Source organism: Crinia signifera, chromosome 4, assembly GCF_055691185.1.
Source record: "Crinia signifera chromosome 4, ASM5569118v1, whole genome shotgun sequence".
Taxonomy (NCBI): domain Eukaryota; kingdom Metazoa; phylum Chordata; class Amphibia; order Anura; family Myobatrachidae; genus Crinia; species Crinia signifera.
The window spans coordinates 87069112-87089838 of record NC_139220.1 but is presented as its reverse complement, the minus strand read 5'-3'; the positions used below and the strand labels follow the sequence as shown (position 1 = coordinate 87089838).

Below are 20727 nucleotides of genomic sequence, written 5' to 3'. Positions count from 1 at the left end.
AAGATAGTTAGATAAGATAGATTAGTTAGATAGATAAGATATTCGCTCGGATGCGAATGTCAATCCTTGCCGGTCAATCTAACCCGCCTTGCGAATGGTTGGCCGGTACCAGGCATTCAGTTTTTTATAGATGGATAAGATAGTTAGATAAGATAGATAAGTTAGATAGATAAGATATTCGCTCGGATGCGAATGTCAATCCTTGCCGGTCAATCTAACCCGCCTTGCGAATGGTTGGCCGGTACCAGGCATTCAGTTGTTTATAGATAGATAAGATAGATAAGTTAGATAGATAAGATATTCGCTCGGATGCGAATTTCAATCCTTGCTGGTCAATCTAACCCGCCTTGCGAATGGTTGGCCGGCACCAAGTATTCAGTTTTTTTATAGATAGATAAGATAGATAAGACAAATAAGATAGATAGATAAGATAGATAGATAACATAGGTAGATAAGATACGATAGATAAGATAGATAGATAAGATGGATAGATAAGATAGATATATAGTTAGATTGATTGATACAGTATAGTGCCTTTTTTTGTGTCAATGTGTATCGAGAACATATTATCACACCTCTTTTCTTATTTCTTTAGGTAACTGCAAACTTCGATTCAAGACAACGATCAATGACGAAGTACCGAAACAGGAGACACAAGACAGGTAATTAATAATATTAATTACTGATAATATGTACTCGCTATACATTCACACTAAAAAACGTGTCTAGCCAATCCATAGGCCCTTGTTCAGGTTGACTTGCTCGGATGTGAATTTGAATCCTTGCCGGTCACCCTAACCCCGCCTTGCAAATGGTTTGCAGGCACCAGCCATTCAGTTTTTTATAGATAGATAAGATAGATACTGTAGATAAGATAGATAAGTTAGATAGATAAGATATTCGCTCGGATGCGAATGTCAATCCTTGACGGTCAATCTAACCCGCCTTGCGAATGGTTGGCCGGTACCAGGCATTCAGTTTTTTATGGATAGATAAGATAGATAGATAAGATAGATAAGTTAGATAGATAACATATTCGCTCGGATGCGAATTTCAATCCTTGCCGGTCAATCTAACCCGCCTTGCGAATGGTTGGCTGGCACCAGGTATTCAGTTTTTTATAGATAGATAGATAAGATAGATAAGACAGATAAGATAGATAGATAAGATAGATAGATAACATAGGCAGATAAGATACGATAGATAAGATACGATAGATAAGATACGATAGATAAGATACGATAGATAAGATACGATAGATAAGATAGATAGATAAGATACGATTGATAAGATACGATAGATAGATAAGATAGATAGATAAGAAAGATATATAGTTAGATTGATTGATACAGTATAGTGCCTTTTTTTGTGTCAATGTGTATCGAGAACATATTATCACACCTCTTTTCTTATTTTTTTAGGTAACTGCAAACTTCGATTCAAGACAACGAACAATGACGAAGTACCGAAACAGGAGACACAAGACAGGTAATTAATAATATTAATTACTGATAATATGTACTCGGTATACATTCACACTAAAAAACGTGTTTAGCCAATCCATAGGCCATAGGCCCTTGTTCAGGTTGACTTGCTCGGATGTGAATTTGAATCCTTGCCGGTCACCCTAACCCTGCCTTGCGAATGGTTTGCCGGCACGAGCCATTCAGTTTTTTATAGATAGATAAGATAGATAGATAGATAAGTTAGATAGATAAGATATTCGCTCGGATGCGAATTTCAATCCTTGCCGGTCAATCTAACCCGCTTTGCGAATGGTTGGCCGGTACCAGGCATTCAGTTTTTTATAGATAGATAAGATAGATAGATAAGATAGAGAAGTTAGATAGATAAGATATTCGCTCGGATGCGAATTTCAATCCTTGCCGGTCAATCTAACCCGCCTTGCGAATGGTTGGCCGGTACCAGGCATTCAGTTTTTTATAGATAAATAAGATAGATAGATAAGATAGAGAAGTTAGATAGATAAGATATTCGCTCGGATGCGAATTTCAATCCTTGCCGGTCAATCTAACCCGCCTTGCGAATGGTTGGCCGGTACCAGGCATTCAGTTTTTTATAGATAGATAAGATCGTTAGATAAGATAGATAAGTTAGATAGATAAGATATTCGCTCGTATGCGAATTTCAATCCTTGCCGGTCAATCTAACCCGCCTTGCGAATGGTTGGCCGGTACCAGGTATTCAGTTTTTTATAGATAGATAAGATAGTTAGATAAGATAGATAAGTTAGATAGATAAGATATTCGCTCGGATGCGAATGTCAATCCTTGCCGGTCAATCTAACCCGCCTTGCGAATGGTTGGCCGGTACCAGGCATTCAGTTTTTTATAGATAGATAAGATAGATAAGTTAGATAGATAAGATATTCGCTCGGATGCGAATTTCAATCCTTGCCGGTCAATCTAACCCGCCTTGCGAATGGTTGGCCGGCACCAGGTATTCAGTTTTTTTATAGATAGATAAGATAGATAAGACAAATAAGATAGATAGATAGGATAGATAGATAACATAGGTAGATAAGATACGATAGATAAGATAGATAGATAAGATAGATAGATAGATAAGATAGATATATAGTTAGATTGATTGATACAGTATAGTGCCTTTTTTTGTGTCAATGTGTATCGAGAACATATTATCACACCTCTTTTCTTATTTCTTTAGGTAACTGCAAACTTCGATTCAAGACAACGATCAATGACAAAGTACCGAAACAGGAGACACAAGACAGGTAATTAATAATATTAATTACTGATAATATGTACTCGCTATACATTCACACTAAAAAACGTGTCTAGCCAATCCATAGGCCCTTGTTCAGGTTGACTTGCTCGGATGTGAATTTGAATCCTTGCCGGTCACCCTAACCCCGCCTTGCAAATGGTTGGCCTGTACCAGGCATTCAGTTTTTTGTAGATAGATAATATAGATAGATAAGATAGATAGATAAGTTAGATAGATACGATATTCGCTCGGATGCGAATTTCAATCCTTGCCGGTCAATCTAACCTGCCTTGCGAATGGTTGGCTGGTACCAGGCATTCAGTTTTTTATAGATAGATAAGATAGTTAGATAAGATAGATAAGTTAGATAGATAAGATATTCGCTCGGATGCGAATGTCAATCCTTGCCGGTCAATCTAACCCGCCTTGCGAATGGTTGGCCGGTACCAGGCATTCAGTTTTTTATAGATAGATAAGATAGATAGATAAGATAGATAAGTTAGATAGATAAGATATTCGCTCGGATGCGAATTTCAATCCTTGCCGGTCAATCTAACCCGCCTTGCGAATGGTTGGCTGGCACCAGGTATTCAGTTTTTTATAGATAGATAGATAAGATAGATAAGACAGATAAGATAGATAAATAAGATAGATAGATAACATAGGCAGATAAGATACGATAGATAAGATACGATAGATAAGATACGATAGATAAGATACGATAGATAAGATACGATAGATAAGATAGATAGATAAGATAGATATATAGTTAGATTGATTGATACAGTATAGTGCCTTTTTTGTGTCAATGTGTATCGAGAACATATTATCACACCTCTTTTCTTATTTTTTTAGGTAACTGCAAACTTCGATTCAAGACAACGAACAATGACGAAGTACCCAAACAGGAGACACAAGACAGGTAATTAATAATATTAATTACTGATAATATGTACCCGGTATACATTCACACTAAAAAACGTGTCTAGCCAATCCATAGGCCATAGGCCCTTGTTCAGGTTGACTTGCTCGGATGTGAATTTGAATCCTTGCCGGTCACCCTAACCCTGCCTTGCGAATGGTTTGCCGGCACCAGCCATTCAGTTTTTTATAGATAGATAAGATAGATAGATAAGTTAGATAGATAAGATATTCGCTCGGATGCGAATTTCAATCCTTGCCGGTCAATCTAACCCGCTTTGCGAATGGTTGGCCGGTACCAGGCATTCAGTTTTTTATAGATAGATAAGATAGATAGATAAGATAGAGAAGTTAGATAGATAAGATATTCGCTCGGATGCGAATTTCAATCCTTGCCGGTCAATCTAACCCGCCTTGTGAATGGTTGGCCGGTACCAGGCATTCAGTTTTTTATAGATAGATAAGATCGTTAGATAAGATAGATAAGTTAGATAGATAAGATATTCGCTCGTATGCGAATTTCAATCCTTGCCGGTCAATCTAACCCGCCTTGCGAATGGTTGGCCGGTACCAGGTATTCAGTTTTTTATAGATAGATAAGATAGTTAGATAAGATAGATAAGTTAGATAGATAAGATATTCGCTCGGATGCGAATGTCAATCCTTGCCGGTCAATCTAACCCGCCTTGCGAATGGTTGGCCGGTACCAGGCATTCAGTTTTTTATAGATAGATAAGATAGTTAGATAAGATAGATAAGTTAGATAGATAAGATATTCGCTCGGATGCGAATGTCAATCCTTGCCGGTCAATCTAACCCGCCTTGCGAATGGTTGGCCGGTACCAGGCATTCAGTTTTTTATAGATAGATAAGATAGATAAGTTAGATAGATAAGATATTCGCTCGGATGCGAATTTCAATCCTTGCCGGTCAATCTAACCCGCCTTGCAAATGGTTGGCCGGCACCAGGTATTCAGTTTTTTTATAGATAGATAAGATAGATAAGACAAATAAGATAGATAGATAAGATAGATAGATAACATAGGTAGATAAGATACGATAGATAAGATAGATAGATAAGATAGATATATAGTTAGATTGATTGATACAGTATAGTGCCTTTTTTTGTGTCAATGTGTATCGAGAACATATTATCACACCTCTTTTCTTATTTCTTTAGGTAACTGCAAACTTCGATTCAAGACAACGATCAATGACAAAGTACCGAAACAGGAGACACAAGACAGGTAATTAATAATATTAATTACTGATAATATGTACTCGCTATACATTCACACTAAAAAACGTGTCTAGCCAATCCATAGGCCCTTGTTCAGGTTGACTTGCTCGGATGTGAATTTGAATCCTTGCCGGTCACCCTAACCCCGCCTTGCAAATGGTTGGCCTGTACCAGGCATTCAGTTTTTTATAGATAGATAATATAGATAGATAAGATAGATAGATAAGTTAGATAGATACGATATTCGCTCGGATACGAATTTCAATCCTTGCCGGTCAATCTAACCCGCCTTGCGAATGGTTGGCCGGTACCAGGCATTCAGTTTTTTATAGATAGATAAGATAGTTAGATAAGATAGATAAGTTAGATAGATAAGATATTCGCTCGGATGCGAATGTCAATCCTTGACGGTCAATCTAACCCGCCTTGCGAATGGTTGGCCGGTACCAGGCATTCAGTTTTTTATGGATAGATAAGATAGATAGATAAGATAGATAAGTTAGATAGATAACATATTCGCTCGGATGCGAATTTCAATCCTTGCCGGTCAATCTAACCCGCCTTGCGAATGGTTGGCTGGCACCAGGTATTCAGTTTTTTATAGATAGGTAGATAAGATAGATAAGACAGATAAGATAGATAGATAAGATAGATAGATAACATAGGCAGATAAGATACGATAGATAAGATACGATAGATAAGATACGATAGATAAGATACGATAGATAAGATACGATAGATAAGATACGATAGATAAGATAGATAGATAAGATACGCTTGATAAGATACGATAGATAAGATAGATAGATAAGATAGATATATAGTTAGATTGATTGATACAGTATAGTGCCTTTTTTTGTGTCAATGTGTATCGAGAACATATTATCACACCTCTTTTCTTATTTTTTTAGGTAACTGCAAACTTCGATTCAAGACAACGAACAATGACGAAGTACCGAAACAGGAGACACAAGACAGGTAATTAATAATATTAATTACTGATAATATGTACCCGGTATACATTCACACTAAAAAACGTGTCTAGCCAATCCATAGGCCATAGGCCCTTGTTCAGGTTGACTTGCTCGGATGTGAATTTGAATCCTTGCCGGTCACCCTAACCCTGCCTTGCGAATGGTTTGCCGGCACGAGCCATTCAGTTTTTTATAGATAGATAAGATAGATAGATAGATAAGTTAGATAGATAAGATATTCGCTCGGATGCGAATTTCAATCCTTGCCGGTCAATCTAACCCGCTTTGCGAATGGTTGGCCGGTACCAGGCATTCAGTTTTTTATAGATAGATAAGACAGATAGATAAGATAGAGAAGTTAGATAGATAAGATATTCGCTCGGATGCGAATTTCAATCCTTGCCGGTCAATCTAACCCGCCTTGCGAATGGTTGGCCGGTACCAGGCATTCAGTTTTTTATAGATAGATAAGATCGTTAGATAAGATAGATAAGTTAGATAGATAAGATATTCGCTCGTATGCGAATTTCAATCCTTGCCGGTCAAACTAACCCGCCTTGCGAATGGTTGGCCGGTACCAGGTATTCAGTTTTTTATAGATAGATAAGATAGTTAGATAAGATAGATTAGTTAGATAGATAAGATATTCGCTCGGATGCGAATGTCAATCCTTGCCGGTCAATCTAACCCGCCTTGCGAATGGTTGGCCGGTACCAGGCATTCAGTTGTTTATAGATAGATAAGATAGATAAGTTAGATAGATAAGATATTCGCTCGGATGCGAATTTCAATCCTTGCTGGTCAATCTAACCCGCCTTGCGAATGGTTGGCCGGCACCAAGTATTCAGTTTTTTTATAGATAGATAAGATAGATAAGACAAATAAGATAGATAGATAAGATAGATAGATAACATAGGTAGATAAGATACGATAGATAAGATAGATAGATAAGATAGATAGATAAGATAGATATATAGTTAGATTGATTGATACAGTATAGTGCCTTTTTTTGTGTCAATGTGTATCGAGAACATATTATCACACCTCTTTTCTTATTTCTTTAGGTAACTGCAAACTTCGATTCAAGACAACGATCAATGACGAAGTACCGAAACAGGAGACACAAGACAGGTAATTAATAATATTAATTACTGATAATATGTACTCGCTATACATTCACACTAAAAAACGTGTCTAGCCAATCCATAGGCCCTTGTTCAGGTTGACTTGCTCGGATGTGAATTTGAATCCTTGCCGGTCACCCTAACCCCGCCTTGCAAATGGTTTGCAGGCACCAGCCATTCAGTTTTTTATAGATAGATAAGATAGATACTGTAGATAAGATAGATAAGTTAGATAGATAAGATATTCGCTCGGATGCGAATGTCAATCCTTGACGGTCAATCTAACCCGCCTTGCGAATGGTTGGCCGGTACCAGGCATTCAGTTTTTTATGGATAGATAAGATAGATAGATAAGATAGATAAGTTAGATAGATAACATATTCGCTCGGATGCGAATTTCAATCCTTGCCGGTCAATCTAACCCGCCTTGCGAATGGTTGGCTGGCACCAGGTATTCAGTTTTTTATAGATAGATAGATAAGATAGATAAGACAGATAAGATAGATAGATAAGATAGATAGATAACATAGGCAGATAAGATACGATAGATAAGATACGATAGATAAGATACGATAGATAAGATACGATAGATAAGATACGATAGATAAGATAGATAGATAAGATACGATTGATAAGATACGATAGATAAGATAGATAGATAAGATAGATATATAGTTAGATTGATTGATACAGTATAGTGCCTTTTTTTGTGTCAATGTGTATCGAGAACATATTATCACACCTCTTTTCTTATTTTTTTAGGTAACTGCAAACTTCGATTCAAGACAACGAACAATGACGAAGTACCGAAACAGGAGACACAAGACAGGTAATTAATAATATTAATTACTGATAATATGTACTCGGTATACATTCACACTAAAAAACGTGTTTAGCCAATCCATAGGCCATAGGCCCTTGTTCAGGTTGACTTGCTCGGATGTGAATTTGAATCCTTGCCGGTCACCCTAACCCTGCCTTGCGAATGGTTTGCCGGCACGAGCCATTCAGTTTTTTATAGATAGATAAGATAGATAGATAGATAAGTTAGATAGATAAGATATTCGCTCGGATGCGAATTTCAATCCTTGCCGGTCAATCTAACCCGCTTTGCGAATGGTTGGCCGGTACCAGGCATTCAGTTTTTTATAGATAGATAAGATAGATAGATAAGATAGAGAAGTTAGATAGATAAGATATTCGCTCGGATGCGAATTTCAATCCTTGCCGGTCAATCTAACCCGCCTTGCGAATGGTTGGCCGGTACCAGGCATTCAGTTTTTTATAGATAGATAAGATCGTTAGATAAGATAGATAAGTTAGATAGATAAGATATTCGCTCGTATGCGAATTTCAATCCTTGCCGGTCAAACTAACCCGCCTTGCGAATGGTTGGCCGGTACCAGGTATTCAGTTTTTTATAGATAGATAAGATAGTTAGATAAGATAGATTAGTTAGATAGATAAGATATTCGCTCGGATGCGAATGTCAATCCTTGCCGGTCAATCTAACCCGCCTTGCGAATGGTTGGCCGGTACCAGGCATTCAGTTTTTTATAGATGGATAAGATAGTTAGATAAGATAGATAAGTTAGATAGATAAGATATTCGCTCGGATGCGAATTTCAATCCTTGCCGGTCAATCTAACCCGCCTTGCGAATGGTTGGCCGGCACCAGGTATTCAGTTTTTTTATAGATAGATAAGATAGATAAGACAAATAAGATAGATAGATAGGATAGATAGATAACATAGGTAGATAAGATACGATAGATAAGATAGATAGATAAGATAGATAGATAGATAAGATAGATATATAGTTAGATTGATTGATACAGTATAGTGCCTTTTTTTGTGTCAATGTGTATCGAGAACATATTATCACACCTCTTTTCTTATTTCTTTAGGTAACTGCAAACTTCGATTCAAGACAACGATCAATGACAAAGTACCGAAACAGGAGACACAAGACAGGTAATTAATAATATTAATTACTGATAATATGTACTCGCTATACATTCACACTAAAAAACGTGTCTAGCCAATCCATAGGCCCTTGTTCAGGTTGACTTGCTCGGATGTGAATTTGAATCCTTGCCGGTCACCCTAACCCCGCCTTGCAAATGGTTGGCCTGTACCAGGCATTCAGTTTTTTGTAGATAGATAATATAGATAGATAAGATAGATAGATAAGTTAGATAGATACGATATTCGCTCGGATGCGAATTTCAATCCTTGCCGGTCAATCTAACCTGCCTTGCGAATGGTTGGCTGGTACCAGGCATTCAGTTTTTTATAGATAGATAAGATAGTTAGATAAGATAGATAAGTTAGATAGATAAGATATTCGCTCGGATGCGAATGTCAATCCTTGCCGGTCAATCTAACCCGCCTTGCGAATGGTTGGCCGGTACCAGGCATTCAGTTTTTTATAGATAGATAAGATAGATAGATAAGATAGATAAGTTAGATAGATAAGATATTCGCTCGGATGCGAATTTCAATCCTTGCCGGTCAATCTAACCCGCCTTGCGAATGGTTGGCTGGCACCAGGTATTCAGTTTTTTATAGATAGATAGATAAGATAGATAAGACAGATAAGATAGATAAATAAGATAGATAGATAACATAGGCAGATAAGATACGATAGATAAGATACGATAGATAAGATACGATAGATAAGATACGATAGATAAGATACGATAGATAAGATACGATAGATAAGATAGATAGATAAGATAGATATATAGTTAGATTGATTGATACAGTATAGTGCCTTTTTTGTGTCAATGTGTATCGAGAACATATTATCACACCTCTTTTCTTATTTTTTTAGGTAACTGCAAACTTCGATTCAAGACAACGAACAATGACGAAGTACCCAAACAGGAGACACAAGACAGGTAATTAATAATATTAATTACTGATAATATGTACCCGGTATACATTCACACTAAAAAACGTGTCTAGCCAATCCATAGGCCATAGGCCCTTGTTCAGGTTGACTTGCTCGGATGTGAATTTGAATCCTTGCCGGTCACCCTAACCCTGCCTTGCGAATGGTTTGCCGGCACCAGCCATTCAGTTTTTTATAGATAGATAAGATAGATAGATAAGTTAGATAGATAAGATATTCGCTCGGATGCGAATTTCAATCCTTGCCGGTCAATCTAACCCGCTTTGCGAATGGTTGGCCGGTACCAGGCATTCAGTTTTTTATAGATAGATAAGATAGATAGATAAGATAGAGAAGTTAGATAGATAAGATATTCGCTCGGATGCGAATTTCAATCCTTGCCGGTCAATCTAACCCGCCTTGTGAATGGTTGGCCGGTACCAGGCATTCAGTTTTTTATAGATAGATAAGATCGTTAGATAAGATAGATAAGTTAGATAGATAAGATATTCGCTCGTATGCGAATTTCAATCCTTGCCGGTCAATCTAACCCGCCTTGCGAATGGTTGGCCGGTACCAGGTATTCAGTTTTTTATAGATAGATAAGATAGTTAGATAAGATAGATAAGTTAGATAGATAAGATATTCGCTCGGATGCGAATGTCAATCCTTGCCGGTCAATCTAACCCGCCTTGCGAATGGTTGGCCGGTACCAGGCATTCAGTTTTTTATAGATAGATAAGATAGTTAGATAAGATAGATAAGTTAGATAGATAAGATATTCGCTCGGATGCGAATGTCAATCCTTGCCGGTCAATCTAACCCGCCTTGCGAATGGTTGGCCGGTACCAGGCATTCAGTTTTTTATAGATAGATAAGATAGATAAGTTAGATAGATAAGATATTCGCTCGGATGCGAATTTCAATCCTTGCCGGTCAATCTAACCCGCCTTGCAAATGGTTGGCCGGCACCAGGTATTCAGTTTTTTTATAGATAGATAAGATAGATAAGACAAATAAGATAGATAGATAAGATAGATAGATAACATAGGTAGATAAGATACGATAGATAAGATAGATAGATAAGATAGATATATAGTTAGATTGATTGATACAGTATAGTGCCTTTTTTTGTGTCAATGTGTATCGAGAACATATTATCACACCTCTTTTCTTATTTCTTTAGGTAACTGCAAACTTCGATTCAAGACAACGATCAATGACAAAGTACCGAAACAGGAGACACAAGACAGGTAATTAATAATATTAATTACTGATAATATGTACTCGCTATACATTCACACTAAAAAACGTGTCTAGCCAATCCATAGGCCCTTGTTCAGGTTGACTTGCTCGGATGTGAATTTGAATCCTTGCCGGTCACCCTAACCCCGCCTTGCAAATGGTTGGCCTGTACCAGGCATTCAGTTTTTTATAGATAGATAATATAGATAGATAAGATAGATAGATAAGTTAGATAGATACGATATTCGCTCGGATGCGAATTTCAATCCTTGCCGGTCAATCTAACCCGCCTTGCGAATGGTTGGCCGGTACCAGGCATTCAGTTTTTTATAGATAGATAAGATAGTTAGATAAGATAGATAAGTTAGATAGATAAGATATTCGCTCGGATGCGAATGTCAATCCTTGACGGTCAATCTAACCCGCCTTGCGAATGGTTGGCCGGTACCAGGCATTCAGTTTTTTATGGATAGATAAGATAGATAGATAAGATAGATAAGTTAGATAGATAACATATTCGCTCGGATGCGAATTTCAATCCTTGCCGGTCAATCTAACCCGCCTTGCGAATGGTTGGCTGGCACCAGGTATTCAGTTTTTTATAGATAGGTAGATAAGATAGATAAGACAGATAAGATAGATAGATAAGATAGATAGATAACATAGGCAGATAAGATACGATAGATAAGATACGATAGATAAGATACGATAGATAAGATACGATAGATAAGATACGATAGATAAGATACGATAGATAAGATAGATAGATAAGATACGCTTGATAAGATACGATAGATAAGATAGATAGATAAGATAGATATATAGTTAGATTGATTGATACAGTATAGTGCCTTTTTTTGTGTCAATGTGTATCGAGAACATATTATCACACCTCTTTTCTTATTTTTTTAGGTAACTGCAAACTTCGATTCAAGACAACGAACAATGACGAAGTACCGAAACAGGAGACACAAGACAGGTAATTAATAATATTAATTACTGATAATATGTACCCGGTATACATTCACACTAAAAAACGTGTCTAGCCAATCCATAGGCCATAGGCCCTTGTTCAGGTTGACTTGCTCGGATGTGAATTTGAATCCTTGCCGGTCACCCTAACCCTGCCTTGCGAATGGTTTGCCGGCACGAGCCATTCAGTTTTTTATAGATAGATAAGATAGATAGATAGATAAGTTAGATAGATAAGATATTCGCTCGGATGCGAATTTCAATCCTTGCCGGTCAATCTAACCCGCTTTGCGAATGGTTGGCCGGTACCAGGCATTCAGTTTTTTATAGATAGATAAGACAGATAGATAAGATAGAGAAGTTAGATAGATAAGATATTCGCTCGGATGCGAATTTCAATCCTTGCCGGTCAATCTAACCCGCCTTGCGAATGGTTGGCCGGTACCAGGCATTCAGTTTTTTATAGATAGATAAGATCGTTAGATAAGATAGATAAGTTAGATAGATAAGATATTCGCTCGTATGCGAATTTCAATCCTTGCCGGTCAAACTAACCCGCCTTGCGAATGGTTGGCCGGTACCAGGTATTCAGTTTTTTATAGATAGATAAGATAGTTAGATAAGATAGATTAGTTAGATAGATAAGATATTCGCTCGGATGCGAATGTCAATCCTTGCCGGTCAATCTAACCCGCCTTGCGAATGGTTGGCCGGTACCAGGCATTCAGTTGTTTATAGATAGATAAGATAGATAAGTTAGATAGATAAGATATTCGCTCGGATGCGAATTTCAATCCTTGCTGGTCAATCTAACCCGCCTTGCGAATGGTTGGCCGGCACCAAGTATTCAGTTTTTTTATAGATAGATAAGATAGATAAGACAAATAAGATAGATAGATAAGATAGATAGATAACATAGGTAGATAAGATACGATAGATAAGATAGATAGATAAGATAGATAGATAAGATAGATATATAGTTAGATTGATTGATACAGTATAGTGCCTTTTTTTGTGTCAATGTGTATCGAGAACATATTATCACACCTCTTTTCTTATTTCTTTAGGTAACTGCAAACTTCGATTCAAGACAACGATCAATGACGAAGTACCGAAACAGGAGACACAAGACAGGTAATTAATAATATTAATTACTGATAATATGTACTCGCTATACATTCACACTAAAAAACGTGTCTAGCCAATCCATAGGCCCTTGTTCAGGTTGACTTGCTCGGATGTGAATTTGAATCCTTGCCGGTCACCCTAACCCCGCCTTGCAAATGGTTTGCAGGCACCAGCCATTCAGTTTTTTATAGATAGATAAGATAGATACTGTAGATAAGATAGATAAGTTAGATAGATAAGATATTCGCTCGGATGCGAATGTCAATCCTTGACGGTCAATCTAACCCGCCTTGCGAATGGTTGGCCGGTACCAGGCATTCAGTTTTTTATGGATAGATAAGATAGATAGATAAGATAGATAAGTTAGATAGATAACATATTCGCTCGGATGCGAATTTCAATCCTTGCCGGTCAATCTAACCCGCCTTGCGAATGGTTGGCTGGCACCAGGTATTCAGTTTTTTATAGATAGATAGATAAGATAGATAAGACAGATAAGATAGATAGATAAGATAGATAGATAACATAGGCAGATAAGATACGATAGATAAGATACGATAGATAAGATACGATAGATAAGATACGATAGATAAGATACGATAGATAAGATAGATAGATAAGATACGATTGATAAGATACGATAGATAAGATAGATAGATAAGATAGATATATAGTTAGATTGATTGATACAGTATAGTGCCTTTTTTTGTGTCAATGTGTATCGAGAACATATTATCACACCTCTTTTCTTATTTTTTTAGGTAACTGCAAACTTCGATTCAAGACAACGAACAATGACGAAGTACCGAAACAGGAGACACAAGACAGGTAATTAATAATATTAATTACTGATAATATGTACTCGGTATACATTCACACTAAAAAACGTGTTTAGCCAATCCATAGGCCATAGGCCCTTGTTCAGGTTGACTTGCTCGGATGTGAATTTGAATCCTTGCCGGTCACCCTAACCCTGCCTTGCGAATGGTTTGCCGGCACGAGCCATTCAGTTTTTTATAGATAGATAAGATAGATAGATAGATAAGTTAGATAGATAAGATATTCGCTCGGATGCGAATTTCAATCCTTGCCGGTCAATCTAACCCGCTTTGCGAATGGTTGGCCGGTACCAGGCATTCAGTTTTTTATAGATAGATAAGATAGATAGATAAGATAGAGAAGTTAGATAGATAAGATATTCGCTCGGATGCGAATTTCAATCCTTGCCGGTCAATCTAACCCGCCTTGCGAATGGTTGGCCGGTACCAGGCATTCAGTTTTTTATAGATAGATAAGATCGTTAGATAAGATAGATAAGTTAGATAGATAAGATATTCGCTCGTATGCGAATTTCAATCCTTGCCGGTCAAACTAACCCGCCTTGCGAATGGTTGGCCGGTACCAGGTATTCAGTTTTTTATAGATAGATAAGATAGTTAGATAAGATAGATTAGTTAGATAGATAAGATATTCGCTCGGATGCGAATGTCAATCCTTGCCGGTCAATCTAACCCGCCTTGCGAATGGTTGGCCGGTACCAGGCATTCAGTTTTTTATAGATGGATAAGATAGTTAGATAAGATAGATAAGTTAGATAGATAAGATATTCGCTCGGATGCGAATTTCAATCCTTGCTGGTCAATCTAACCCGCCTTGCGAATGGTTGGCCGGCACCAAGTATTCAGTTTTTTTATAGATAGATAAGATAGATAAGACAAATAAGATAGATAGATAAGATAGATAGATAACATAGGTAGATAAGATACGATAGATAAGATAGATAGATAAGATGGATAGATAAGATAGATATATAGTTAGATTGATTGATACAGTATAGTGCCTTTTTTTGTGTCAATGTGTATCGAGAACATATTATCACACCTCTTTTCTTATTTCTTTAGGTAACTGCAAACTTCGATTCAAGACAACGATCAATGACGAAGTACCGAAACAGGAGACACAAGACAGGTAATTAATAATATTAATTACTGATAATATGTACTCGCTATACATTCACACTAAAAAACGTGTCTAGCCAATCCATAGGCCCTTGTTCAGGTTGACTTGCTCGGATGTGAATTTGAATCCTTGCCGGTCACCCTAACCCCGCCTTGCAAATGGTTTGCAGGCACCAGCCATTCAGTTTTTTATAGATAGATAAGATAGATAGATAAGATAGATAAGTTAGATAGATAAAATATTCGCACGGATGCGAATTTCATTCCTTGCCGGTCAATCTAACCCGCCTTGCGAATGGTTGGCCGGTACCAGGCATTCAGTTTTTTATAGATAGATAACATAGATAGATAAGATAGATAAGTTAGATAGATAAGATATTCGCTCGGATGCGAATTTCATTCCTTGCCGGTCAATCTAACCCGCCTTGCGAATGGTTGGCCGGTACCAGGCATTCAGTTTTTTATAGATAGATAAGATCATTAGATAAGATAGATAAGTTAGATAGATAAGATATTCACTCGGATGCGAATTTCAATCCTTGCCGGTCAATCTAACCCTCCTTGCGAATGGTTGGCCGGCACCAGGTATTCAGTTTTTTATAGATAGATAAGATAGATAAGACAGATGAGATAGATAGATAAGATAGATAGATAAGGTAGATAGATAACATAGATAGATAAGATACGATAGATAAGATACGATAGATAAGATAGATAGATAAGTTAGATAGATAATATATTCGCTCGGCTGCGAATTTCAATCCGTGCCAGTCAATCTAACCCGCCTTGCGAATGGTTGGCCGGTACCAGGCATTCAGATTTGTATAGATAGATACGATAGTTAGATAAGTTAGATAGATAAGATATTCGCTCGGATGCGAATTTCAATCCTTGCCGGTCAATCTAACCCGCCTTGCGAATGGTTGGCCGGTACCAGGCATTCAGTTTTTTATAGATAGATAAGATAGATAGATAAGATAGATAAGTTAGATAGATAAGATATTCGCTCGGCTGCGAATTTCAATCCTTGCCAGTCAATCTAACCCGCCTTGCGAATGGTTGGCCGGTACCAGGCATTCAGATTTGTATAGATAGATACGATAGTTAGATAGATAAGTTATTCGCTCGGATGCGAATGTCAATCCTTACCGGTCAATCTAACCCGCCTTGCGAATGGTTGGCCGGCACCAGGTATTCAGTTTTTTATAGATAGATAAGATAGATAGATAAGATAGATAGATAACATAGGCAGATAAGATACGATAGATAAGATACGATAGATAAGATAGATAGATAAGATAGATAGATAAGATAGATATATAGTTAGATTGATTGATACAGTATAGTGCCTTTTTTTGTGTCAATGTGTATCGAGAACATATTATCACACCTCTTTTCTTATTTTTTTAGGTAACTGCAAACTTCGATTCAAGACAACGAACAATGAAGAACTACCGAAACAGGAGACACAAGACAGGTAATTAATAATATTAATTACTGATAATATATACCCGGTATACATTCACACTAAAAAACGTGTCTAGCCAATCCATAGGCCCTTGTTCAGGTTGACTTGCTCGGATGTGAATTTGAATCCTTGCCGGTCACCCTAACCCTGCCTTGCGAATGGTTTGCCGGCATCATCCATTCAGTTTTTTATAGATAGATAAGTTAGATAGATAAGATATTCGCTCGTATGCGAATTTCAATCCTTGCCGGTCAATCTATCCCGCCTTGCGAATGGTTGGCCGGTACCAGGTATTCAGTTTTTTATAGATAGATAATATAGATAGATAAGATAGATAGATAAGTTAGATAGATAAGATATTCGCTCGTATGCGAATTTCAATCCTTGCCGGTCAATCTAACCCGCCTTGCGAATGGTTGGCCGGTACCAGGCATTCAGTTTTTTATAGATGGATAAGATAGTTAGATAAGATAGATAAGTTAGATAGATAAGATATTCGCTCGGATGCGAATGTCAATCCTTGCCGGTCAATCTAACCCGCTTTGCGAATGGTTGGCCGGTACCAGGCATTTAGTTTTTTATAGATAGATAAGATAGATAAGTTAGATAGATAAGATATTCGCTCTGATGCGAATTTCAATCCTTGCTGGTCAATCTAACCCGCCTTGCGAATGGTTGGCCGGCACCAGGTATTCAGTTTTTTTATAGATAGATAAGATAGATAAGACAAATAAGATAGATAGATAAGATAGATAGATAACATAGGTAGATAAGATACGATAGATAAGATAGATAGATAAGATAGATAGATAAGATAGATAGATAAGATAGATATATAGTTAGATTGATTGATACAGTATAGTGCCTTTTTTGTGTCAATGTGTATCGAGAACATATTATCACACCTCTTTTCTTATTTCTTTAGGTAACTGCAAACTTCGATTCAAGACAACGATCAATGACGAAGTACCGAAACAGGAGACACAAGACAGGTAATTAATAATATTAATTACTGATAATATGTACTCGCTATACATTCACACTAAAAAACGTGTCTAGCCAATCCATAGGCCCTTGTTCAGGTTGACTTGCTCGGATGTGAATTTGAATCCTTGCCGGTCACCCTAACCCTGCCTTGCGAATGGTTTGCCGGCACCAGCCATTCAGTTTTTTATAGATAGATAAGATAGATAGATAAGATATTCGCTCGGATGCGAACTTCAATCCTTGCCGGTCAATCTAACCCGCCTTGCGAATGGTTGGCCGGCACCAGGTATTCAGTTTTTTATAGATAGATAATATAGATAGATAAGATAGATAGATAAGTTAGATAGATAAGATATTCGCTCGGATGCGAATTTCAATCCTTGCCGGTCAATCTAACCCGCCTTGCGAATGGTTGGCCGGCACCAGGTATTCAGTTTTTTATAGATAGATAATATAGATAGATAAGATAGATAGATAAGTTAGATAGATAAGATATTCGCTCGGATGCGAATTTCAATCCTTGCCGGTCAATCTAACCCGCCTTGCGAATGGTTGGCCGGTACCAGGCATTCAGTTTTTTATAGATAGATAAGATAGTTAGATAAGATAGATAAGTTAGATAGATAAGATATTCGCTCGGATGCGAATGTCAATCCTTGCCGGTCAATCTAACCCGCCTTGCGAATGGTTGGCCGGTACCAGGCATTCAGTTTTTTATAGATAGATAAGATAGATAGATAAGATAGATTATTTAGATAGATAAGATATTCGCTCGGATGCGAATTTCAATCCTTGCCGGTCAATCTAACCCGCCTTGCGAATGGTTGGCTGGCACCAGGTATTCAGTTTTTTATAGATAGATAGATAGATAAGATAGATAAGACAGTTAAGATAGATAGATAAGATAGATAGATAGATAACATAGACAGATAAGATACGATAGATAAGATACGATAGATAAGATACGATAGATAAGATACGATAGATAAGATACGATAGATAAGATAGATAGATAAGATAGATATATATACTTAGATTGATTGATACAGTATAGTGCCTTTTTTTGTGTCAATGTGTATCGAGAACATATTATGACACCTCTTTTCTTATTTTTTTAGGTAACTGCAAACTTGGATCCAAGACAACGAACAATGACGAAGTACCGAAACAGGAGACACAAGACAGGTAATTAATAATATTAATTACTGATAATATGTACCCGGTATACATTCACACTAAAAAACGTGTCTAGCCAATCCATAGGCCATAGGCCCTTGCTCAGGTTGACTTGCTCGGATGTGAATTTGAATCCTTGCCGGTCACCCTAACCCTGCCTTGCGAATGGTTTGCCGGCACCAGCCATTCAGTTTTTTATAGATAGATAAGATAGATAGATAAGTTAGATAGATAAGATATTCGTTCGGATGCGAATTTCAATCCTTGCCGGTCAATCTAACCCGCTTTGCGAATGGTTGGCCGGTACCAGGCATTCAGTTTTTTATAGATAGATAAGATAGATAGATAAGATAGAGAAGTTAGATAGATAAGATATTCGCTCGGATGCGAATTTCAATCCTTGCCGGTCAATCTAACCCGCCTTGCGAATGGTTGGCCGGTACCAGGCATTCAGTTTTTTATAGATAGATAAGATAGATAGATAAGTTAGATAGATAAGATATTCGCTCGGATGCGAATTTCAATCCTTGCCGGTCAATCTAACCCGCCTTGCGAATGGTTGGCCGGCACCAGGTATTCAGTTTTTTATAGATAGATAATATAGATAGATAAGATAGATAGATAAGTTAGATAGATAAGATATTCGCTCGGATGCGAAATTCAATCCTTGCCGGTCAATCTAACCCGCCTTGCGAATGGTTGGCCGGTACCAGGCATTCAGTTTTTTATAGATAGATAAGATAGTTAGATAAGATAGATAAGTTAGATAGATAAGATATTCGCTCGGATGCGAATGTCAATCCTTGCCGGTCAATCTAACCCGCCTTGCGAATGGTTGGCTGGCACCAGGTATTCAGTTTTTTATAGATAGATAAGATAGATAAGACAGATAAGATAGATAAGATAGATAGATAACATAGGCAGATAATATACGATAGATAAGATACGATAGATAAGATACGATAGATAAGATACGATAGAAAAGATAGATAGATAAGATACGATACGATAGATAAGATAGATAGATAAGATAGACATATAGTTAAATTGATTGATACAGTATAGTGCCTTTTTTTGTGTCAATGTGTATCGAGAACATATTATCACACCTCTTTTCTTATTTTTTTAGGTAACTGCAAACTTCGATTCAAGACAACGAACAATGACGAAGTACCGAAACAGGAGACACAAGACAGGTAATTAATAATATTAATTACTGATAATATGTACCCGGTATACATTCACACTAAAAAACGTGTCTTGCCAATCCATAGGCCATAGGCCCTTGTTCAGGTTGACTTGCTCGGATGTGAATTTGAATCCTTGTCGGTCACCCTAACCCTGCCTTGCGAATGGTTTGCCGGCACCAGCCATTCAGTTTTTTATAGATAGATAAGATAGATAGATAAGTTAGATAGATAAGATATTCGCTCGGATGCGAATTTCAATCCTTGCCGGTCAATCTAACCCGCTTTGCGAATGGTTGGCCGGTACCAGGTATTCAGTTTTTTATAGATAGATAAGATAGATAGATAAGATAGAGAAGTTAGATAGATAAGATATTCGCTCGGATGCGAATTTCAATCCTTGCCGGTCAATCTAACCCGCCTTGCGAATGGTTGGCCGGTACCAGGCATTCAGTTTTTTATAGATAGATAAGATAGATAGATAAGATAGATAAGTTAGATAGATAAGATATTCGCTCGTATGCGAATTTCAATCCTTGCCGGTCAATCTAACCCGCCTTGCGAATGGTTGGCCGGTACCAGGTATTCAGTTTTTTATAGATAGATAAGATAGTTAGATAAGATAGATAAGTTAGATAGATAAGATATTCGCTCGGATGCGAATGTCAATCCTTGCCGGTCAATCTAACCCGCCTTGCGAATGG

General features: G+C 37.4%; 2 long non-coding RNA genes across 2 annotated transcripts; both read left to right on the top strand.

The window, feature by feature from the left end:
* The first annotated feature begins 2686 nt into the window (after nucleotides 1-2686).
* LOC146072354 (uncharacterized) lies at nucleotides 2687-4920 on the top strand. Its single transcript, XR_014473085.1, has 3 exons — nucleotides 2687-2755; nucleotides 3604-3670; nucleotides 4850-4920. It is a non-coding gene; the product is annotated as an uncharacterized LOC146072354 (long non-coding RNA).
* A 3991-nt stretch (nucleotides 4921-8911) lies between these two features.
* On the top strand, nucleotides 8912-11159 carry LOC146072353 (uncharacterized). Its single transcript, XR_014473084.1, has 3 exons — nucleotides 8912-8980; nucleotides 9843-9909; nucleotides 11089-11159. It is a non-coding gene; the product is annotated as an uncharacterized LOC146072353 (long non-coding RNA).
* The last annotated feature ends 9568 nt before the right edge of the window (nucleotides 11160-20727 follow it).